At 42.8% G+C, this 21848-nt stretch overlaps 1 protein-coding gene across 17 annotated transcripts in view; it reads left to right on the plus strand.

Annotated features, from left to right (window-relative positions):
- The window catches only part of TJP1 (tight junction protein 1), a 622292-nt gene that overhangs the window by 410112 nt on the left and 190332 nt on the right, over positions 1 to 21848 (plus strand). The window contains exon 1 of one of the 17 annotated variants that reach the window (XM_068275565.1): positions 76 to 229. The exons of the other annotated variants lie outside the window; for them this stretch is intronic. The gene's annotated coding sequence lies outside the window, so the exon portion shown is untranslated. Of the gene's footprint in view, positions 1 to 75; positions 230 to 21848 lie in introns of those variants that run through there. 17 annotated transcript variants of the gene reach the window in all.

The following is a 21848-nucleotide window of genomic DNA, read 5'->3' on the forward strand; positions in this document are numbered from 1 at the left end:
TAAGGAAAAGCAACAGGTTGACAGTCTACTTGGCAAGGTTGAGATCATTTGTAGACATTTTTTTTAGCTGCCATACGTTGTCGGTGAGACATTCTTGCGTTGGCTCGTGGAGGCTCGCTGTTTATCACACTACCTGTTACTAGAGATATTGGCATAGCTGACTGTTGCTGGAGAGACTGGAGCTGCAGCAGAGTGAAACTATGCAGTTTCGATGTGAGGCCACATATTGGTATGTACAGCACGCCTAGTGAAGTCTGTGTGTGTGATAAGGGTGAACACTCCTTGATTTCTGCCCTGCTAGACTCTCACAGCTTGGATAGGTCCCATGCTGGCATTTACTACAAAGCTAAGCATGTATGTCGCTTCTAAAACACAACAATAACACTGATAAAGTTGTGCTCAACTGTTTTAAAATATTGATGTACCAACTGACATGACAGATCTTAAATTACAGCATTATTTCTAAGAAAGAAAGAACTATCAGTTCTCAGTCATATTTATTGATTTAATGGTTGAGGAAAATACATTTTATCACAGTAATATAAGATATCCTTAAAAGACCAGATCATGAGAAGAATGTGAAAGATGTTTGCCTAGGCGATGGTTAATGTCGCTGGCATGCAGAGATTCAAATATAGACTGGTGATAAGGGCTTTGGCGCCTGATAAATGCTTTGGAAAACCGCATTCATTTTTTGCTTTGGTATTTTGCTTGGTTGTAAACCTCAGTGAAATTATATTTTAATCATAAAAGGATATTTTAATACTGCAGACATGTTTTGCTGCAGGAAAAAAAATATTCAGCCAATTTATTTTTTATTAAAAGTGTGTGAAATAAGAACTGCCTAAAACCTTATACACACACTAGATGGGACTGCCTCTGGCGAGAAGCTAGCATGCGTACAGTGGTCCTTGATCCTCCGCAATGTGTTGATGAGACATCTCTCTGGCAAATCATCTTGGCAGAGCACAGGCCGGGGCCCTTGTTCTCCTCAAGCCCGTTTTAAAGGGCGGGTGAAGTGGGTCACCGCTCAGGGTGCAGCGAGGGGAGGGGGAGCACGGGTAGCACGGGAGCATTCAGAGTGCACAGCTGAGGGGTAAGTTAACCAACATATTAACCTCTCCAGGATCCACATATGGCCTATCTTCTTCCTTTTAGCCACCACCACTCTTTGATAACAGACCTGCCTGTTATCACGTGATGCTTGTGTGATCACAGGCAGGGCTGTTACCATTGAGATGGGATGCCTTAGGGGGGAAAGATAGGCCTGTTACTTCTGCCTTCCCTTACTACATAGGGGGGAGATGACTCTTTCGCCACCTATGCTGGGGGCTCTATGGCTACCCATATTGGAGGGGTCTCTGGCTACCTATTCTGGGGGGCTCTCTGTCTTCATATGCTGGGGGAACTCACTGGCTACCTATGCTAGAGGTGCTATCTGGCCACCTATACTGGGGAGGGGAGAGAATCTCTGGCTACCTATACTGGGGGGACTCTCTGGCTACCTATACTGGGGGGAGGGTTGCTCTGGCTACCTATACTGGGGGGACCCTCTCTTGCCACCTAATACTGGGAGTGCCCTCTCTGGCTACCTAATGCTGTGGGCTCCTCATCTGGCTACCTGTACTGGTAACTCTCTCTGGCTACCAACTACTGGGGACTACTTAATACTAGGGGCACCTCTGGTTATACCATCGTAACAGTGTGTCTGAGAGTGTGTGTGTGTGTGTGGGGGGGGGGGGGGAGAAGAGGGATTTTAAAAAAATGTTGCCATAAAATCTATAAGCCTAGAAACTGCCCTGGTTCTCTTACTCGTCCTGCTAGCTCTGTGGCGCTCTGTTGTGTGCCACACTGTCTGCCCTCCTCCCCAATTAGCATCGGAGCGTGTTGCTTGCCTGCAGGTTAACAATGCATCTGCATATAACTTTACTGATGTAGATTCAAAGAAAGCCATAGGAAAAGAGAAGGAAATGCTTATAACAACTATTATCAGTTACATGGAGTACCCACTCAGGATTCTGATTGGTTGTTCTGGGTAATATGCAGAACCATAAGAAAACGTATGGTATCTCAGTACTAAAGTAAAGTAATGTGTAACGCAGTGTTGAGAAGATGCTAGGGTCAGGAAAACATTCTGATGAAAGTTATGAGACTTCTGAAATGTGGAATGAGGAGCTTGTGGTTTACTATGGTGGTGTGGTCCTTATTGGGTCACTATAAGGTCTTTGTATTGCAAGAGATAGTCAATGAGATGCTGTTTTTTAACTTACTATCTGTACAACTTGGCATTATTCAAATCAAATGGCCTTACTGCTGATTTAGTTTGATCCAGTCCATAGCTTCCCTGCACAGTAGGTTACTAGACTGGAAGTGAAGTCACCATGAGTAACACCACTTCATTTCAAGCATCCATATAGCACATATCATAACTACACAAGATCTGTATAACTGAATACTATTACTGCAAGTATCTTTCAACTCAGGTCTGGGACTAGGAGCACTTTTGTAGTGATCTGTAAAGCGCTACACCAGTGGATCCCTCCCGGGGGGATCAAATGCAAAATGCTGCTTCCAGGATTCTGGGAGTAATCCTGGAGCAATCACATTAGAGGCTATAGTAGCCAAATCACGATCAACGGTGAAATCATGGCACTTGGCAAATTGTGGATGCATTGCGATTGCTGCAAAGGTCCCGTAGTGGGTACCGAGCCTTAGTCTGCAGTTGTTGCAACTTTTTTTTAAGGAAATCTGATGGAAACCATGACAATAGTAAGCAACATGCTAAAGATACCCAGAATTATGTTCACTGAATTAATTTGAAAGGCTACACAGAGCAGGAAAACGTATTGCTCCCTTTATACCTCCACAGCCTTCCTGGGTTAACTGCAATGAGACATTTATTTCAAAGGGAGGAGGTTTTCTTATGCTGGAATGTATACACAAATGTCAGTAATCACTCCCATCCTTACAACACCTGGGAGCAATGCAAGGCAGCTTTCCCTAGAAGGTAATTTGAGAGGTTCAGATAAGAGATCAGTTGGAAAAAAAAAACACCAGAATAATCACATTTATGTCATTGTAATGCAGTTTGCTAAAAAAAAAACAAAAAAAACCCCTTGAAATTTAAAGTTTTATTTTGATAAGGATGTTTGGAGATTTGTATTTTACCTTCTCACATTGAAAGGGAGTGGCGTGACATTTGGAAGATGTCCTAGGAAAATATGTGGCAACTGTGCTATAGGCAGCAGGTGAAGTTAGTCTGCTGTGAGATTGGGTGTTCACTTTGCTGGCCCATATTGCTGTCAGCTATAGGGTAATTTAGCTGTCACTATGCTGTGGCAACACAGATGGGAAAAGTTTTACTGCTGATTGCCCTGACCCTATTTCCATATGTCATATTACCGCCTCTGCTTCATCTCTTATACAACCTAAGCACTAGTTATATATTTCAGCTTAATTTTAAGCTTCATCTACAGTATTTTAGGCAGTATTGCGTTGCCTACAACAACATCACTAGTTTGGATTTTCTTCTGAGAGTTGTGCTAATGTGGTCTTAATCAAAAGGGATCAATGACGTTTATTGCAAAATAAGATATGCATGGGAATGAATGGGATGTACTTATGGCTAGGTTCAAACTAACGCCAGGAAGTGAGAAATCTAACTCTGTATTGATGTTAAGGGAGATCAGTGTTTCGAATCCTGGCTTGGTCAGTACCTATTCAGTAAGAAGTCATTGGGCAAGACTCCCTAACACTGCAGGGTGGCCTCTTGAGCGCACCCTTATTGTCTGCAGCTCTTGAGCACTTTGAGTTCAACAGAAGAAAAGCGTTATACAAATGTTAGGATTATTAATATGTTTACTGCATATTTGACTGCAGCATCAGATGAATTTTTCCTTGCATGGCAATTTCCCCAAAGGGTGAATTACTATCAAGAAATGCTCGAGAAACGTGTGAAGCACACAACGTCCGCCAAACACGATCTTGCATTGGAGATATATATATATGATAGTTGGATCATGCATCTGTCTTTTGACTATCAGTGAAAGTCTCTACCCAGCTATGTAGTATATAGAACAGTCAAATGGCCCATTCATGAGAATGCTTTAAAATATTCATAAGTTGAGATACATATATCCAAATATTTTCTAGTTTCAACTTGTATACTTATTTTATTTGTTGGATGTGGAATTGTCCTACAAGTTATTTTTATTGTTTTTTTTAGCTTTGAAGTATTTGCTAGTTTTTATTGCAATGTCCGTCTTTAGACAGTGAAGTGTATCAGGTTGATGTGTTGTCAGTCTGAAATAACTATGTGAGAGGGCAGTGAAGATGTGACAGTGTGCTTCAGCAGCTCCAGAAGACTTTGGTCACATCATATAATGTTTCCTCTCGTAGTTTTGACATACTTCAGTGTTAGGCCGCTGATAGAACTGCAATGACTCATTTATTAGCCTGAGAGGTGGATCCCAGATGAGTACTTATTTCACCTCACTGTTTGTGTGTCCATGCATACACAGGAAAAGTTAGTGCTTGGAACAGAAACTCTAGGGACAGTGGTTTTCTGGTATTGTCATAGTCACACACTGACATGTGTATCTTTGATGGAATGTGTTACAATTTATAGCACCTTTATATCTGCATTGAAGATAGGAGGCAGTAAAAACAGTAAGGTGTATCATAAATGCAGGTATCTAACAGTATTGTATTTTGTCACAGAGCTGACAACACCCTCTTCTGAATGTTAGCTATTTTAAACTTTGTCACCAGCAGTGATTTACTCCATATGGAATTGAGGCTGTACTTGCAAAAAAGGCAATAGAGGCCACCACCTAGGGCAGACAAAGTATTAAGAGGGAGGGGCCAAAATGCTTTTAATTCATTATTTTGAGAGTTAAAGAGAAACCGTAACCAAGAATTGAACTTCATCCCAATCAGTAGCTGATACCCCCTTTCCCATGAGAAATCTTTACCTTTTCTCAAACAGATCACCAGGAGGCTCTGTACGGCTGATTTTGTGGTGAAACCCCTCCCACAGTGTGATGTCAGCGCCTCACAGCACTGATGTACTGACATCACACTGTCGGAGCCTTGTTGCATTGTGGGAAACAACAGCTGTTTCCAACCTCCAAAAAAGCAAGCAGCATCTCCTTCCAATGACATCACCTGCCAGCAGTAAAAATGTCACCATGTGATAAATGCCTGAATGTAAATCAGGGAGAGAAAATATTTTACAATGAGCAAACACTGCCTAAATAATTTATACATAATTATTGTAAAAAATTAAGCACTTTTTTATTACATTATTTTCACTGAAGTTCCTCTTTATATCCTTGTAAGCTAACTTAAGTGAAGCCAAACACAGAAAAAGTAGTCCAGGGCCCATATGCAATAAAAAAAATTTCCTGAGTTTTCTCCTTGGAGATAATTTTTCATCTTCTATTTAGATAAACTTTCTTGCACGTTTCAACTGAAAAAGTACTTGCAAAGTAGGTGAAAAAGTACTGTCAAAATCAATTTGAGTGTTTTCTTGCTTTCTGGTGGCTTAAAAAGCATTTTATAGACAAGTTTAACCCATTCTCGTTCCGTCGTTTTAACTTGAGCAATGTTCACCTCCCATTGATTAGCCTATAACTTTATCACTACTTATCACAATGAACTGATCTATATCTTGTTTTTTCCACCACCAATTAGGCTTTCTTTGGGGGGTACATTTTGCTAAGAGCCACTTTACTGTAAATGCATTTTAACAGGAAGAATAAGAAAAAAAACGGAAAAAATTCATTATTTCTCAGTTTTCAGCCATTATAGTTTTAAAATAATACATGCCTCCATAATGAAAACTCACGTATTGTATTTGCCCATATGTCCCGGTTATTACACCGTTAAAATTATGTCCCTATCACAATGTATGACGGCAATATTTTATTTGGAAATAAAGGTGCATTTTTTCGGTTTTGCATCTATTACTATTTACAAGTTTAAAATAAAAAAAAATATAGAAATATTTCATCTTTACATTGATATTTAAAAAGTTTAGACCCTTAGGTAAATATTTACATGTTTTTGTTTTTTTTATTGTAATGTTTTTGTTTTTTTATATTAAACATTTTATTTGGGTATTTTTGGGAGGGTGGGATGTAAACAATAGTTTTATATAATGTAAATGTGTCTTGAGTTTTATTTTTTTTACTTTTAGTTGTAGTTTTACTTTTTGGCCACAAGATGGCGGCCATGAGTTCGTTCACATGACGTCACTCTAAGCGTAACATACGCTTAGAGAGATGCATGGGGGAGGCAACAGCCAGAAAAAGCTAAGATTCCGAGAGAAGCTGTCGCTTTTTCAGCGGGGGAGAGGAATCAGTGATCGGGCACTATAGCCCGATTCACTGATTGCCTGGCTAACGAACCGCGGGCCGGGAGCGCGCGTACACGCGCGCGATCGGCCGCGGGAGCGCGCATGGTTCCTGGACGTAGTTTCTACGTCCAGGAACTAAAATAGGTTAATATCACCTAGGAGAAAACTTTGGAGAAAAAAGTTAATTGCATATGGACCAGGGTGTCTTATAAATTATTAAAAGGTGTGTGTTACATTTGACACACTGTAAGCTATGTTTACACGATCAGGCCCGGATTTACATCACATGAGTCAATAGGCACTGATGTCCTGGCACTCTACACTTCGCCCTCCAAACACCAGGCAAATCGCACTGCAAGTGTGCTGGCTGGTCCAGTTGTCACTTTCCCCTTAGTTTCCTTGCCCGTTATAGGTGACTACATGTGCCCCTTAGTATTAGGTAGCCAGAGCTATCCTCGGTATTAAGTAGCTACAGATGTCCACAAGAATTAAGTAGCAAAAGGTGCCCCTGAGATCTGGTCAGTGGAATGCCGAGACAGGGGTGAGTGGCCTCTTGGGACTCCACTTGGGACTCTGCATAGGGAAGGAGGGAGACACTTGGGTAGGGGAGTAAACCGCCTATCCATCATCAGGAGCCTGTAGGCACATGCCTACAGTGCCTTATGGTAAATCCGGCCCTACACACGATAATAAACACAGCGTGTGTATAGAGCGGTGGGATCTCTTGAGGCAGAACTTAGTAGAAAGCGTCTCCTCAGCTTGTCCATGAACATCCTTTGCTATTCCCTCTTCTCATTGTTTAGCTCAAGTGTCGTCCCCCCCCATGGAATGATTTACACATGTTACAGCCAGGGCCGGATTTCTGGCAAGCCCACCTAAGCCATGGCCTAGGGCGCCAGATAAATGCTCCTTACTTAGGGCGGCCGAAGGGCAATAAGCCTATTGTGCAATAGACCGTCAAAAGCCCCGACCGCACTGCCATTCATTGCCGCCCCTCTGCCAGCTGCACACACACTCTCCTGTTTCCTCAGCAACAATCCTCCTCCCCCACCAGTACAGAGGCGGACAGACGCGGTACCAATCCACAGCCGCCCTGCATGCTTTCTCATAGCGTGACAGCGTCAGGCTGGATCTGGATGGCCGGATCTGGTACCTGATTCAGACAGCGGGTGATGATGAAAGATCCAGTCGGGGCAGAGCGAGGAGCCAGCCAGCAACTTACACGTGTTGTCTGGCTGCAGCTCAGCTCACAGTCTCCCCACATGCTTCGCCCGCCTCCTCTACTTCCCTGCTGGGCTGCTTGTGTGACGTTCCTTCCTCACTGCCGGGAGATTCAAGAGCTAGGGAAGGAACGTTTGCTCTGCTCGCTGTAAAGTGACCTGGCAGGATAAGTGCATGTTACAAGTAAGGAAACCTTAATGATGATTGCAGACAGATAGCTGCAATTTAAATAAGCTGACTTGTCCACTGCTCAGGGATGTTCAGTTTCAGCGTTTCTGCTAATTTCCTAAAGACTCTCTTTTCCTCTCCTCTCTCTCCCACTTAATGTACTTGTTCTCTCTTTTTTTCTATCCCCTGTTCACTATCTGGTTTTCTTTCCCATCTCTCTTTATGCCTTCCATCCTGTGTTCCTTGCTTTCCTCCCCATCCTGTGTTCCCTGCTTTCCCCCCTTCCATCCCGTGTTCCCTGCTTTCCCCCCTCCATCCTGTGTTCCCTGCTTTCCCTCCCCATCCTGTGTTCCCTGCTTTCCCTCCCTCCATCCTGTGTTCCCTGCTTCCCCCCCCCCCCATCCATCCTGTGTTTCCTGCTTCCCCCCCCTCCATCCTGTGTTCCCTGCTTCCCCCCCCCCTCCATCCTGTGTTCCCTGCTTTCCCTCCCCATCCTGTGTTCCCTGCTTCCCCCCCCCCCCTTCTATCCTGTGTTCCCTGCTTTCCCTCACCATCCTGTGTTCCCTGCTTTCCCTCCCCATCCTGTGTTCCCTGCTTTCCCTCCCCATCCTGTGCTCCCTGCTTTCCCTCCCCATCCTGTGTTCCCTGTATTTTTCACTCCCCTCTTTCCCATCTTGAGCTCTTTCTTTTCCACTCCACTGACCTGGTAGTATAGTATTGTGTGTTCGGGCATACACAAGTGGGGGGGGGGGGGTAGGGGGTAGGGAAGGGGGCGGTGGTTGACAGTTGGCCTAGGGCGGTTAAAAGTACAAATCCGGCCCTGGTTACAGCTATGGCAGAAGTAGATGGAGAGTGTGATTTATTTGTTTTTTGAAAATGTGTTTTGTTTTCTGTTTTTCTTTTTCTGTTTTTCTCCTTTTTATGGAACACACAAAAGGTACAGGATTACATAGCATGTCCACTGTACAATGAATATTGTATTCTCAGATTACAACACACATTTTTCACTCAGTATGCTCAGATGCCTCAGTTTTCATTGAACAAGTTCACATATTTCCCATATTTTCTATTTACAATGTACTTCACTGTAGTTGCCATTGGCAGGTTTTGGTGCGCCGTATCCATTGTTATGTATAGAGTGTTTGGGAGGCCCCATTGTAAAACTTGCATCAGGGCCCACAGCTCCTTAGCTATGCCACTGCAAGGACAGTTAGTCCCTGGTTAACGAACAAGATAGGGACCGTAGATTAGTTTTTAATTAAGTCGGAACACTGTGCCATCTCTGTCCCCTGTAACTCCTCTGTGTCATCTGTGTTCTCCCATGCCTTCAGTGTCCCCCTCTGTGCCACCTGTGTTCCCCTAGTGATGATTGTAATGTGCTAATTTTGCTTATGCAAAATTTCACGTAATAATTACCAATTATGATTAAGTGTATAGTTATATTATATGTAATATAATAACAATTTTGAAATTGAATTGATTTAATGTAATTTATGCAAACTTCCGGAGGGTCCCAGCGCTGGATCACAAGTTTGCTTTAAAATGTATATGCAGAACTCGCTATATAGTACATTTATTTTACCAAGTTTAAAAAACATTTCCTTAAATTTTTTTAAAACCAATTTTCTCAAAAACTACAAGGTCTTTCGGTAAAACTTTTTTTTTTTTTTTTTTTTTTTTTTTACTTTTCTTGCATCATTGAACTGCCACCCTCAAATAGAGGACAGGCCTTAGAAAATTCATATTATATGCCTGCTTATGTGTAAGCTTATAGGCGAACTTGCGTGAATAACTTTGTAAAGCAGTGTGTGATCTGTTGGTAGTATCTAAATACAAGAGAAAAACAATAATAAAATTCAAATTTCAAAAGGCTCATTAGAAAACTGCCCTGACGCCTAATGTTTTGCTATAAGTTGATTACTACAACAGAAAACAATAAAAAAATGAAACAAAACAAAAAAATACAGAATCTAAACAATCAAAAGCAAACAAAAACAAAACAAAAACACAGAATACATATACTATATGCTTAGAGATAGGGGACCATGATCTACTTACGGCATACAGGACTTTATAAGGGAGACTTTCTGTGGAGATTTGGGAGAGACCGAATTCAAGAAAGTGCTAAGTGATGTGGAATAAATTGTTTCTGCGCTCATAAAGCATCAAAATAAAAGATAACCATATAAAGCTCTATAATGAGCATCTGATCAATAATGTAAATATAATAAGTGCATGTGTTTCATTATTGATATTGATATTACTCCTATAGAAGATTTCACCAGCCAGTAGCTACCAGTAGATTGCTAGCACTGAACTCTTCCTACAAGTTACACCATAACACCAAACCTGTGTACAGACATGATCCTTGTTTTTGCCAAAAAGAATAGCTAGTGATTCCTTCGGGCAACAGTGTTACAGCAAACACTAATAGATTAAACATACCGCAACCCATCTACCACTATTATGTCTTTACAGGCATTCCTGGTACTCTCCCACTGTGTCATCTTCTACAATGAGCCACAATAGAATAGATTGTTACAGCTTCTCACCACTGTATTCAGGGGCGTAACTAGAAATCACTGGCATTTTCTCTATCAATTGCATTAGCTTCTGTGATAAAACATGCATGTTTTCACACATACAGACACACATGGTTGGTAGAAAACGCATACAGAAGACCGACGGATGAGTGTGCTCCCAGCCTTAGCTAATTACACTCAGTCTGTCCATCTCTGATGGAGCAAAACTGGCTCTGCAGACTCCTCCAGCATCACTACAATACACAGCACTTTTTTAAGCTTAGTACCCACCAGGCGTTACTTGAGGCAATGTTACCCAACGTCAGGCAACATCATTTAACATAAGCATGTTAACCTCCCTGGCGTTATGATTATTTCTGTATTTTAGTATCTGAAAGAAGTGCAATTTTTTCACAAGCCTTTAGACCCTAAAATTTATATCGATAGATAGATGTGCGGCAGCTCTGCACATTATTGTCCTTCCATGGATCCAGCTCGGGTTTACCGCTCTGAGCTGTGGATTTCCATCCCGAGGTGAACTCGGGATTACCGCTAAGGATGTTGCCCCCCGCGGCGATCGCACATTGTTAATCAATGGACATGGCGGTTTGAATCCAGCAGATCCCCAACGACTCCCGCTCAAAGTACTGTGATTGCTTGAAGTCTCGTCATACTCATTGGAAGGTGGAGAAAGGTGGATCGGCGGAGCGCTCATCGTCAGGGGGACGTCGCTGGATCCATCACCCTGCATCGCGAGATGAGTACATAGCTTTACTCTCCTGTGCACTGAAGAAGAAGGATAGACTATCAGGTCTTTTGTACGAACTGATTGTTTGCATGTGTACACCATTGTTAGAAAGATCTGTTGTTTAAACCTTCCTGCCAAACGTATGCAGCAGATGGATTCCTCATGTTTATTTGACTGCACACACCTGAAGTGTCTGCAGAAAGCTGACAGCAGAGGTATGGGATTGCCAGGCAGCTAGAGGATGTACTTAGCTTAACAGAAAAACTATAACGAAGGCTACAACGCTGTAAGGTTCTGAGCAATAATTTCCCTAAAATACTTACTCACTACAAATATGAAGTATAATCCTTAGGTGGTTATTTAATGTACCTTGCATGACCTGACCGGGGTTGCCAAATGCTGACACATCTACATTATGCAGGTTCTGGGGCTACCTTCACATATCCTAAACTTCTTATGACTAGGCACAAGACTTGTATAATTCCTATTTGTCCATGATTAAAGGGATGAGTTGGAAATGCAGGCTCTGATCTTTTCCTTTAGGCTGGGAGCAAACTTGTTTGTGCAGAAAACAATGCGTTTTCTGGCATGTGCATTTCTGTGTTTTTTACTGTGTTTTGGTTTTGCATTTGCATACAGTTTGTAGGAGCAAGGAACTTGCTGTGTGATTTCATTGCATTGGAAAATGCACTTCAATGCAATTTTTGTGTGGCCCATAGACCTACAGTATGTGTGATTTCGCAAATGTTTTCTGCTATGCTGTAAAAGCATTCAAATCATAAAGAGACTCTGTAACAAAATTTTCAGCCTTATTTCTTCTATCCTATAAGTTCCTATGCCTATTCTAATGTGGTCTTTCTTACTGCAGCCTTTCCTAGTTGCACAGTGGCTGTATTATTTCTGTTATATAATCTAATCTTCTTTCCTTTGATGGCTTTGTCGGGCTCAGGCAGTCAGGCAGGAATGTGCTGCTCTGCTTGTGATAGGCAGAAGCTATACACACCCTCTCCACGCCCTCTGCAGACTCTGTATGAGTCATAGACTGAGCTTCTCTCAGCCTATCACATGCTGGTTAACAGCCATGTCTTTTGTTTGTAAACACTGCCTAAAACTGGCCATTGCAAGCCAGAATTGCAGCAGGGAGTGGCAGAAACAGCACAGAGGGGCCCAGGAGAACATAATGAATAGAATAGTATGCTGTTTGTTGTAAGAATTTTAGAGTAAAGATTCTCTTTAAGGGCCCTTTTCCACTAGGGATTAGGATGTGAGGCGATTGCCGCATCACCTTGCATTTCTCCGCAGGTACTTCTGGTTGTCTTCCGGACAACCAAATGCAGCGTCAGAGGCTATGGGGATCGGATGCATGCTGCAGAAAACTGCAGCATGCTATCCATAATTTCCCCCGCATCGCATCATGCCGGATCGCATAGGTAAATTCGCGTCAATGGAAACAACTCCATTGACATGAATTGGTTGCAGTTTCCTTGCATTGCGATGCGGATCGGTTTCCGCATTGAATAGCGTCTAGTGGAAACGGGCCCTCAGTGTGTTCCCAGCCTGACAAAGCGGCGTGAGAACAATCTGCACGTCTCAGCTAAGCAGCATGTGCATTTCTGGAGATGGGGAGCAAAACAAATAGATGGTTTGTATTATATTTATTATTATAATTATTACATATTTTTGAAAGCAATGTCATTTTGTGCAATGCTTTACAGAGTCCATAGTCTGATCACTAACTATCCCATAGAGAAGGTCACAACATGATATGTGTGTCTGCTAATATCTGTACTGTGCTTAAGACTGCACAAGGATTATGCAATCACAATGTAAGATGTGTGGCCTTCTTACTTACAGCTCATATACCTAATCCGTCTTATAGCTACCGGTAATCCAGATTCTTTTTTACATTCTGATTCTACACCGAGATTCCTTCCCCAGCTACTACAGCTTCCTATATGGAGTTCCTGGTGATCAGGCAGTTTGTGGAAAGACAGCTTAATAAGAATAGGGTGCTTCCAGGGGTCAGTGTTTGAAAAGCAGCACACTATTTGCAACCTTTGTGTTCATTGACAAATCTAAGAAATCATAAAATATGATACACAAAACTGAGCGATAATGATATTGGAGAGGTATGTCCCAATTGATCACCAAGCAAGATTTAGAGTAAAAAAAATACAAATTTTATTAGTATGCATAACATTGTTTGTAAATTTAAAAGTATTTAGAAAGACCCCTCACAGTCCCAACCCCCTCCCCCACTCACTTACACCGGCCACCAAACTTGTGCCACCAACGGCAAAGTAAAGTTCAAATGATAATATTAGTCAGCTCCAGCAAAGAAATTTATTTCAGAAAGCCCACGCAGCAGCAGTTTCATAAGGGCAAGCAAAAAAGCTTGGTTAGTTCAAAGCAGACTAATGAAAACAAGCATAGCAGCCTGATAAGTAGAGTCACTGGCTTCAGTACACAAGAATATCAAATAGAACTGTAGGAAAGCAAGGTTAGCAAAATTGCTGGATCAGTGACCATTGTAAGCAATATCTGGTCAAAGATAGCTGCCATACTGTGGTTCATAAACTTGTTAGTTCATGGTCTATGATGCCAAATGTCTTGCCTTGTGTAGTACGCCCATGCTGTCCTTGCCGCAGTTGCAGTATGAGGGAAAACGGGTAGTCGGAAGCGTGGTTGGTTGGTTCGGGCAGGCTGGATGAGGGATACAGAAGGGGGAGCCAGATGGGTCCCACCATACAGCGCGTGGCATGCCAACTGCTCATGTTTCAACGGATTCTGGCTTCATCAGGGGCATAAAATATAGTTGCACTAAAAAAACACTTTTTAATATTAATATCTAAAAAAGATGTGCATGCATAAGGAATAAAAATATTAAATGTCAGTAACAATACTGATACAATGTAAAACTCCTCTCACATGTGCAGGCATAAATGGGGACCCCTATTAAGAATCTAACTAGGTAATTAACATATTATTAAATCACCTATTGATTAAGCTTGGGGCACAGATTCTCCTTGGTGTATAAAGTATGCATCCCCTTTTAGACAATTCCAAGTAATACTGCAAAAACAGCAAAAAAAATACCGTATATATAAAATAAATACCAAACAGATTCCAATAGTAATCCATTCAAGGCTTACTGTTTTAGTAGAGTAGATTGTGTATCGGGGAATGGCCTGAAGCTAAAGACAGGCAGTGATCACTACAGGCAGCCAGTTTGTAAACACCTAGCTGTTGGTTTGTGGAATTTCACTGTAAGATTAGATTCAACAGAACAACATACCTGAGTTATTCATCAGGTACCACTGTATAATAGTGTAGTTATACTTAAGGTGAGATTAAAATTAAGCAAAAGGGGAAGAAAACATGCAAAAACTACCCAAATATATTTAAAGCAGGACAATTTGACCACATTGTAATACACATTAGTTTCTAACTGATCCACATATATACTGCATATACACTTTTCTATACTGCATATGCACTTTTCTATCTAACAGTGTATGTGCACTGAGACAGGTACCTAGAGACATATCTGCTATCTGGGGAAAATTGAGAATCATGCAAATATGTCCAAGCTGTGCTGCAATGCTCGCTCATTGCCTTTGATGATAGTGCTCTGGAGTCACAGTATGTTTTGTTACCTTGCTTGCCCCAGTGGCAGCACAGTTGTCGTCCAAACCTGTCAAAGTAGGTATTGCAGGTATTGGATGACAGGTGTCCAATGTCTATGGGGACTTTAGCAGGCACTCTGTAAGCAGATGCTACTCTACAATGTGAGCATTGTGAAGCAAAACTGTAACGAGATTACTGCTGGCAAGACGAGGGCAGTCTTAAGTCTTGTGCCAGCTCCAGATCATAAACTTAGAGAGGAGTTCAGCCTTTGAACACGTTGCCAAAAAGTAAATGGGAGTAGGCATAATAAGATACAGAACGCTATGCATATTAAACCAAACATTGTAAATGCAGAATTCTTTGCAAAACAAATTCTGCTTGGAGATTATTTAGTGTCCTTTTATAGTTATTACCAATAAAGTAACATAGGGTCTAATTACAGTGAGAGCTATGTGACACAATAGATTTTGTATCTGTGACAGGTCTAAGTGACAAGTTGCTAAGCAGCAGCTGCTGCTGCTAATGGTGTCCAATGCAATGGCTAACAACTGTAGCATTATATAGCAACTTGTTGCTGCATAGATATGTATTGTAGTCAGAGATATACCAAAGCGAAAAAGCTGCTGGTGTGACATGGCCTGAAGGAGAGTCAGAATGTTGCGCTGGCAACCAGGTAGATGTTAGCTGTTCTGACCTACAGAAGAAAGAAGGTTGTCTTGCGCAGTTAAAGGGGAACCTCATTTCAATCAATAGCCAATACCTCCTTTCCCATGAAAAATCTTTACTTTTTCTTGATTAGATTATCAGGGACGTCTGTGTGCTAATATTGTGAAAAAAAAACTCCCACATTATGACATCATGGCCATGGCACTGCCAGTTTCCTGTCTGTGAACCTCATTGCTTTGTTGGAGATAACGGCTTCACAAAAGGATCCGCACCACCCAAGATTACAAAACTTTATTCAATCTTCATAAAATAATTTAAAAGCATGAAATGTGCCGGGTTGCTGACAAAGATGCACGGCAATTTGATTCTGATGATTCTCCCTCAAGTCATCTGACACTTCGAAGCGCCGTGTGTCGTCGTCAGGGACCCGGCACATTTCATGCTATTAAATGATTTTATGATGATTGAATAAAGTTTTGTAATCTTGGATGGTGCTGATCCTTTTGTGAAGAATTCAACAGATTTCCCTTTCAGCTCCAGGGAACAGATCCTGCACATCATTATATTATCCATTGGTGCTTAACTTTGCGCTATATTTACTTTGTGGGAGATAAGGCATTTGCCAACTGCCAAGCAAGCAGTATCTCTCTTTGTGCATATGTATATACTGTATAAAAAAAACCTTTTGGCCTATCACATTGTTAGTGGGTATGTTTATAGACAAGGGCAATTGGTACTGACATTTTTTTCCCAAGTCTGGCAGCAGTAAGGGCTGGTTCACACGGACGGCAGGCGGCGTTGGGGCCAGAGCTGGGACAAGGTCCTTCAGCACCCAAGGCTGAGACACCAAAGTGCGCCCCTCCATCCCTCCCCCCCAGCCGTCACACACTGATTGCTACTAGACTAATAGGCGCCCCTGGGCCCCCAACCTCCCTAATACCTTAATATCTAGTTATCGGACTTGCAGTCACTGCCATGTATCCCCTTTTCTTATTTCTTTCTGCTTCAAACACAATTGGGAATGACAACTGAATGAATTGTGCGCCCCTTCTACACTGCGCCCTGAGGCTGGAGCCTCTCCAGCCTCTGCCTCAGCCCGGCCCTGGTTGGGGCGGTCGGGAAGCAGCGTCGTCCTGTGATGTCTCATTCGGGGGCAGTGGTATGGCGATCGTTGGCTTCCCGTCGCGATCGTCGTTTCTCGTCCCCGCAAGGGAACATGAAGCCGCGGCGGCTAGCCGGCCTTGGACGTCGCATGCGGCTTCTAGAGGCAGCCGAAACAACGCGGGATGGGAACGCTGCATTTGCGCAATCGCCGATTACCGCACGATGCTAAATGCTCCCATTCACTTGAATGGGAGCGTTTAGCTGACAAGTCCCGAACGCTTGGTGGTAAACGCTACCAAGCGTCCGTGTGAACCAGCCCTTAAGATGCTGACTTGCAGGCTCAAGGTGGTCGAGTATCAATCATTTCTTGATCTATATTTTATTTTTAACTTCTCAATTTGCGAATGTTTTAATTTATTTTTCCCCTCTACTACTATATTTTGGTAAAGTTCCTCTTTAAATCTCATACACTCAGGTAGTTAGTGTCGCTTAACAATGTCTGATTCATCGTTAGGATGTCATTCTGAGGAATGAGGGCAGTACAGACATGCAGTTTGGCTACAGCTGAGTAGCATGTACTGCACAATGGAGAAAATGGAAGAGTAATGCACAAGTAGGTGGTGTAGTTCAGCAGGAGAAAAAGGAAGGTAATGCACTTGTTCCATTGCTTGTGGTTTAGTGATCCACCATGGGGCAGCTGTAGACACACACTAGTTACTTGGCTGAGATGGTGCAAAACGATCATCTTTACTAAGGACAATCTAGGATGTCCACAAAGCTTTATTCTAGCTATGAAGTAGACTGGGTAAAAGAGAACAATGGTACAGTATGTTATATTATATATCCAATCTTACCAGGACTGATTAGTAATGCATGTGCTACAGCTCACGCGCTGATATTACTGACCTTTTTATAGTTTCTATTACAGATTTATATGCAATTACTTAAGCACTACTTGAATTACATCAGTGCAAAATTTTGACATTGTACAGTACATAAATGTACTTAGTCATTTCCTACTATGTGTCGCTCAGAGAAGGTGTAGCAGTGCATATAATGAAACAAAATCTTATGTAATTAAGAAGGGAGAAACTCCTAAAACATGTCATTACAAGAATACAGTTACGTAAGAGTCCTGATGCTGTGACACAGCCTGTACTTTTCTTCTATTTGAAAAAAATGTAAATGATCAGGTAATTCAGGATGACTCCTAACTTTATTACAAGATTCCATTGTTAATAGCAAGTCCAAAAATACATGTATGTTTTATGTACGCCTTGTGAGGCTTCTGTCATCCTGGGACCTGCTGGGCTCATCAGACCAATGATAATTCGTGGACGTCTCTAGTCTACTTTACGCTCTCCATAACTAATTCTCTGTACTTTGATTTAAACAGTAATTACTTTGATCCGGTAGCAGGGCAATAGTACCACTTGCAATGCTGCTTTTTCTTTAATGGCTGTATGTGATGCTTAGACTTCCATTTCATGCTTTCTTGGGAATACCTCTGCCCATTTAAAGCCAGTTGAAGAAGAAAAAATATAAACTGGTGTGTGTGTGTGTACTGTGTGTGTGTGTGTGTGTGTGTGTGTGTGTGTGTGTGTGTACTGTGTGTTTGTGTGTGTGTGTGTGGTGTGCGTGTGTGTGTGTACTGTGTGTGTGTGTGTGTGTGTGTGTGTGTGTGTGTGTGTGTGTGTGTGTGTGTGTGTGTGTGTGTGTGTGTGTGTGTGTGTGTGTGTGTGTGTGTGTGTGGTGTGTGTGCGTGTGTGTGTGGTGTGTGTGTGTGTGTGTGTGTGTGGTGTGTGTGTGTGTGTGTGTGTGTACTGTGTGTGTGTGTGTGTGTGTGTGTGTATTTTGCCCAACTCAGAAGTAATGAAAGTTTTCTATACATATTTTCCAGCATGTTTATTACCACACTTAGGCTGGGTTCAGACTATGTCAGATGCACACGGTGAGTTGACGACGCATCCTGAGCGGATATGCTGAGCCCTGTCACAGGGTCCGCCAAGATATTCACACTTCTCTCTGTTGTACATCACTTCTCTCTGTTGTGCAGCTGGTCCACCCCTTTAGTCCCCACTCCCATTCCAGTCCATTGCCACCCAAGTCCTCTCCCACTGCTGGTAACGCCACTGGGCTCAGGGGAAGCGCCGTTATATAGATCATAATTCCGCAGAAACAGGTTCCCATTGGATTGCAAAAGTCCAATGGGAATCTTCCCTAACAACAGGGAGGATCTCCTTAGTGCTAGGGAGGATTCTCATTGGTCTTTTGCAATCTAATGGGAGCCCTATGCTTCTGCAGAATGATTGGGGAATCAGCCTAGTTCCCGTAGGCTTACATGGACTCCGTGGGCATCCACAGCATCTACTGTGTCCAGAAAAATTGAGCCAGTCGAGAACATGAGCTCCGCTCCCCCTCTGGCTCCCATTCTGCTCCTTTTTAAGGGGCAAGTGTAAATGGATTTTATGCCCAACACAGGATCCGTTCACACATGCACTTCTGCCCCGCTGGACTATACTGGTTTTTACACTAGTGTGAACCGGCCCTAAAGGAAACAACTCTATCACTGTCCATGCCCCTGGAAAAAAAAAGTTGAGAGAACTAGAGTGTGGCAGTTACCATTATGGTGACTATGGATACTGTCTGTGGAGGACTTGTAGTTATTTAAATAAAAGGTCCATGCAGATCCTTATTCAATGGAAAGGGAGGATAGCGAGCAGGTAGCCCCCTCTTCTACTCCCTGTGCCACATCACTTTCATATTGTTTATCTAACCCAAATCCTGGTGACTAGGCCTAGGGTTAAACACAAATAGTAACAAGCAGGTAGATGTCTTTTTGTTTTAAATAAGATGAGAGAAGACCTCATACATAGAGATTATCTGAACATGCTGGCTTCCTTCTGTAAAATGCTGTGTATCCAGGCTGTAATGCCACTCCTCTGCCCAAAAGTCTTCCTAACTTCCTAACCTCAACCAAATAAGCAGAAAAGGTGGTTTGGTTCTTCATCTCTACTTTACTGTATTTTCAGAAAGATGTCTGCTATGGAAGTTCATATGTTTCTGACTGGTGTAATAATAAATACTTGTCAGCTACAGTGAAAGTGGCAGATTGTAGTGGAAGGAAAAGTAGTTATGTTATCAAAGTGCCATCAAAGTAATGCCAAGAGAAAAGATGCATCCATGATTACATGACACATTCCAGCAGTCATCAGTAGTCATACAAATATGTAAAAGCCTCAAGGACGGAGTCAATTGTTCACTGCTAGCAAGAAGTGCAGGCTGCTGAATGTTCCCACTCCCTCCACAGGTGACAGCCTGAGAGTGTTCCTCACTGAGAGTACATGTGTTGCAAGAACACTTCTCTTTACACTTCTCAGCATTACAAATTATTACTATGCATTTAAATAGTGTTGACATCTTCTGCAGCATTTTACAGAGAAGAACATAATGATTTTACATACTGACCCTCAGAGGAACGCACAGTCTAATCTCTACAATAGTCTAATGTTCCTATCTTAATCTAAAGGCCAGTACACATGCTAGATTAAGGATGGTTGAGGCAGCCAATAATGACCGCCTCTGCCGATAATCCGGTATGTGTACAGCAGCCCCCGACAGCTGCCCAGTCAGCAAAATGCCAGGCGGATCAATTCGGCCGAACAACTGGCGATAGCTTTGTTCTCCGCGCTCGCCCTGTGTCATCACTCCGTTGGCTCTCTGCCTCCTCTATATTGTAACAGAATGTGTCATTAGCCTGCAGGCTAACTACGCATCTTTACAGCTACGGCCCAGTGATCGGATCCTAGTTCCCGTCAGGTGACATGCATTTAGTGTGTGTATGGGCCTTAAAGAGACTCCGTAACAAAAATTGCATCCTGTTTTTTATCATCCTACAAGTTCCAAAAGCTATTCTAATGTGTTCTGGCTTACTGCAGTACTTTCTACTATCACAGTCTCTGTAATAAATCAATGTATCTTTACCCTGTCAGACTTGTCAGCCTGTGTCTGGAACGCTGCCAAGTTCTTCAGTGTTGTGGTTCTGCTATGAACTCCCCCTTCCAGGCCCCTCTATGCACACTGCCTGTGTATTATTTAGATTAGGGCAGCTTCTCTCTTATCTTTTACAAGCTGGATAAATCGTCCTTTGAGCTGGCTGGGCTTTCACATACTGAAGAATTACAGACAAGGGCAAAGCTGTTGGCAGGAAGAAACGAGCAGCCTGAAACTTCAGTGCATGAGAACTGCAGGGGGAAAGAAACACACAAATGATCTCTTGAGATTCAAAAGGAAGGGTGTATACAGCCTGCTTGTGTATGGATGTATTTTCTATGTGTGGACATACTGTACATCAACCTACTTCCTGTTTTGGTGGCCATTTTGTTTGTTTATAAACAATCTTTTTAAAACTGTTTTTAACCACTTTTAATGCGGCGAGGAGCGGCAAAATTGTGACAGAGGGTAATAGGAGATGTCCCCTAACGCACTGGTATGTTTACTTTTGTGCGATTTTACCAATACAGATTCTCTTTAAAGAGAACCCGAGGTGGGAATTACTTTTACTATTGGGGCACAGAGGCTGGTTGTGCGCACTAAGACCAGCCTCTGTTGCCCCATCGTGTGCCTCCATGTCCCCCCTGCTCGCCGCTATACCCCCCGCATTGCTGGCGACACGCGTGTCGCCAGCTCAATGTTTACCTTGCGCTGTCAGTCAGCGCTGCTCCCCTGCCTCCTCCGCATCGGCGCACCCGCCCGTGTCCCTTCCCTCCCGCTGATAGGAGGGAAGTGACGCGGCGGGTGGCGCCGATGCGGAGGAGGCGGGGGAGCGGCGCTGACTGACAGCGCAAGGTAAACATTGAGCTGGCGACACAGCCAGCAATGCGGGGGGTATAGCGGCGAGCAGGGGGGACATGGAGGCACACGATGGGGCAACAGAGGCTGGTCTTAGTGCGCACAACCAGCCTCTGTGCCCCAATAGTAAAAGTAATTCCCACCTCGGGTTCTCTTTAAGGCCAGTTTTATTGATGGGGAGAACCAATGAACTGATCAGTATGTTTTTGGAATGTGGTTGCTAACCAGAGTCCTGGGAAGAAACTGAACAAAATATGGGGAGAACATACAAACTCGATGCATTGCTCAGGCTTTCCTACAAAATTTCTGCCAAAGGAATTTTTTTAGAAGCATGTGATCTGTTTGATTTGCAGGTTTCAAGCATGTCACTTCTGCTCCCTCTGTGAGCTTAAATGGGAAGCGGCATCAACATGATTGTGTGATCCCGATCATCCAGTAAGAACAAACGGATCATATGCTTCTCCAGGGTTTCTCTTGTAAGAGAAATGGTGTACAAGAGACTGATAATCTGTATTTGCCATTAGCGGAGAGCTTAAAGGGACTCCGAGCAGCTCTCTTTCTCCTCTTTCCAATGATATATAAA

Source organism: Hyperolius riggenbachi, chromosome 3 (assembly GCF_040937935.1).
Source record: "Hyperolius riggenbachi isolate aHypRig1 chromosome 3, aHypRig1.pri, whole genome shotgun sequence".
In the NCBI taxonomy this organism is placed as follows: Eukaryota; Metazoa; Chordata; class Amphibia; order Anura; family Hyperoliidae; genus Hyperolius; species Hyperolius riggenbachi.